General features: G+C 45.1%; 1 pseudogene across 1 annotated transcript; it reads left to right on the forward strand.

The window, feature by feature from the left end:
- The first annotated feature begins 547 nt into the window (after window positions 1-547).
- Window positions 548-1,055, forward strand: LOC110314622 (annotated as a pseudogene). Its single transcript, XR_002380182.1, has one exon. The product of XR_002380182.1 is annotated as a ubiquitin-like protein FUBI pseudogene (transcript).
- Window positions 1,056-3,476: the final 2,421 nt, after the last annotated feature.

The following is a 3,476-nucleotide window of genomic DNA, read 5'->3' on the forward strand; positions in this document are numbered from 1 at the left end:
ACCAATCAGTCATGGGAACCATGGTGGCTGTCCTTCTGACCTGAAGACACTCAAGGAATATCCAAGCCACACACCTCCTCCAAACCCAACTCAAACAACATTTTTGCTGGTCAGAGATTCACAAGGTAAAGTAGTTCATATTTGTTTATTATGTAGGCCAGCTCCAGGGGATTCAAACTGAAAAGGTTCCTACTTGCAGAAATGAATACTTAACAAAATAATGCAATGTTCAATAACCAAGCAAGGCATGTATAGAGAGAGTGCTGAAGTATGAGATTCAAGATAATCCCCATTGCACTGTACTACCAAATTATTTTTAGTTATTTTTGTGCTAGAAACAGAAACCCTGCAAGAATGTCTGGGATTTTATATTGTCGATGAAGTCTGGAAGAACTCTTCTCCCAGATCTGCTCTTTAAAGAATAAGTTATGGAAGGCCATCATTTTCTCACTGGATCCAAGTTTTGTTATCTGAGTCTTCCCATCTCTGTTGAAAGGTCTGAATGCTATGAAAGAAAGAAAATGATAAAAATTCAAAGGAGCTCTTTCTCGACTCCATCTTCGCAGTAGCAGCAGCGGCGTCTGCGGGCTAGTAGCCAACATGCAGCTCTTTGTCCACGCCCAGGAACTGCACACCCTCGAGGTGACCGGCCAGGAGATGGTCGCCCAGATCAAAGCTCATGTGGCCTCCCTGGAAGGCATTGCCCCCGAAGATCAAGTCGTGCTTCTGGCAGGTTCGCTGCTGGAGGATGAGGCCACCCTAGGCCAGTGTGGCGTAGAGGCCCTGACCACTCTGGAAGTAGCTGGCCGCATGCTGGGAGGTAAAGTTCATGGTTCCCTGGCTCAGGCTGGAAAAGTTAGAGGTCAGACTCCCAAGGTGGCCAAACAGGAAAAGAAGAAGAAGAAGACAGGCCGGGCCAAGAGGCGAATGCAGTACAACCGGCGCTTTGTCAATGTTGTGCCCACCTTTGGCAAGAAGAAGGGCCCCAATGCTAATTCCTAAGTCCTATTGCCACCCTGCCATGCTAATAAAGCCACTGTGCCCAGAAAAAAAAATTCAAAGGAAAAACATGCTAGTCTGTACCTTGATACAGTGGTTTTATTTCCTACATAGAGTTCCTGGAAAAGGAAATTCAGGAAGCAAACTTTATGTGATGATACATAAGTGTCCTCTTCACACTGATGTCTGTGTGATCACTCTCCAGCCTGGAACATGACTGAGTTCACAGGTTAGTTCTTACTGGAGGGAAAAAGGTCACTTAAAATTCCTGGGAATACTGGAAAGGTAAAACTGCAACCCATAATCCAACACAGTACAAAATAGTATCTTGGAATGAGAACAGAGCTTGATCATGCTTGAGCATGGGTACCCACACTCTCAGCATGGTGTGGAGAACACGGTTGGCACTGGAGGGGAAGGGTGGGCTTCAGAGTGAGAGCCACTAACTTCCCAGGCATTGTCTTGTGCAGGTGAACTTCCAGGAAAAAGATCATAGCTGACTCTCCCAGGACTGAGCCCTGATTTATATAGCGGCTTCCATTTCTTCTCCAGAACTGCTGCAAGGCCTGTCATGAGAACCACCTATCACTCTGTATTTCTCCATCCCTCACCAACTCTCTACAAGCTTCCCTCCCTCCCTCCCTTCTTCCCTTCCTCCCTCCCTCTTTCCCTCCCTTCCTCCCTCCCTCTTTCCCTCCCTCCCTTTCTTCCTTCCTTCTTTTCTTCCTTCCTTCCTCCCTTTCTTCCTTCCTCCCTGCCATCATTTATTTGTTACTCTCACTGTATACCCCTCTCTCTTCTAGAATTCTCAGTGTAAATCAGGCTGGTCTGGAATGCTCAGGGAACCACCTGCCTGAGTGAACATGCCTACCTCAGATCCATTTCCCACTGAGAGGCTAGACATTTTGGAAGACCACCAGCTAAACTGAGGCTTATCAAATGTGAAGCCCTTCCCAGCTGGAAGCACATAAAGACAACCTGTCAAGGTGGCTGGGTTTTCTGTGTCAGGGCCAGCACTGATCTGAGCTTCTAACTTAGACAAGGTTTTTTGTTTTTTTTTAATTTTTATTAGGTATTTACTTCCTTTACATTTCAAATGCTATCCCCAAAGTCTCATATACCCTCCCCCTGGCTTCCCTATCCACGCAATCCCCCTTCTTGGCCCTGGTATTCCCCTGCACTGGCACATAAAAAGTTTGTCAGACCAAGAGCCCTCTCTTCCCAATGATGGCTGACTAGACCATCATCTGCTACATATGCAGCTAGAGACACGAGTTCTGGGGGTACTGGTTAGTTCATATTGTTGTTCTACCTATAGGGTTGTAGACCCCTTCAGCTCCTTGGGTACTTTCTCTAGCTCCTTTATTGGGGGCCATGTGTTCCATCCTATAGCTGACTGGGAGCATCCACTTCTGTGTTTGCCAGGCCATGGCATAGCCTCACAAGAGATAGCAATATCAGGGTCCTTTCAGCAAAATCTCGCTGGGGTATGCAATGGTGTCTGCGTTTGGTGGCTGATTATGGGATGGACCCCTGTGTGGGGCAGTTTCTGGATGGTCCATCCTTTCGTATCAGCTCCAAATTTTGTCTCTGTAACCCTTTCCATGGGAGTTTTGTTCCCAATTGTAAGAAGGGGTGAAGTGTCCACCTTTTGGTCTTTGTTCTTCTTGAGTTTCGTGTGTTTTACAAATTGTATCTTGGCTATTCTAGGTTTCTAGACTAATATCCACTTATCAGTGAGTGCATATCATGTGAGTTCTTTTGTGATTGGGTTACCTCACTCAGGATGATACAGTCCAGATCCATCCATTTGCCGAGGAATTTTTCAGAGTGGTTTTATAAGCTTGCAGTCCCACCAACANTGGAGGAGTGTTCCTCATTCTCCACATCCTGGACAGCCTCTGCTGTGACCTGAATTTTTGATCTTAGCAATTCTGACTGGTGTGAGGTGGAATCTCAAGGTTATTTNGATTTGCATTTCCATGATGATTAAGGATGTTGAACAATTTTTGAGGTGTTTCTCAGCCATTTGGCATTCCTCAGTAGAGAATTCTCTGTTTAGTTCTGTGCCACATTTTTTAATGGGGTTATTTGGTTTTCTGGTGTCTGTCTTCTTGAGTTCTTTATACATATCAGATATTAGTCCCCTATCAGATTTAGGATTGGTAAAGATCCTTTCCAAATCTGTTGGTGGCCTTTTTGTCTTATTGACAGTGTCTTTTGCCTTACAGAAGCTTTGCAATTTTATGAGGTCATTTGTCAATTCTAGATCTTACAGCACAAAGCGTTGTAGTTCTATTCACGAAATTTTCTCCTGTGCCCATATCTGCGAGGCTGTGGAACACTTTCTCCTCTATAAGTTTCAGTGTCTCTGGTTTCATGTGGAGTTCCCTGATCCACTTAAACCTGACCTTAGTACAAGGAGTTAAGAATGGATCCATTCTCATTCTTCTACAGATCAAAGATCAAGTGACCAT

This window comes from Mus pahari, unplaced genomic scaffold (genome assembly GCF_900095145.1).
Source record: "Mus pahari unplaced genomic scaffold, PAHARI_EIJ_v1.1 scaffold_15405_1, whole genome shotgun sequence".
NCBI lineage: Eukaryota > Metazoa > Chordata > Mammalia > Rodentia > Muridae > Mus > Mus pahari.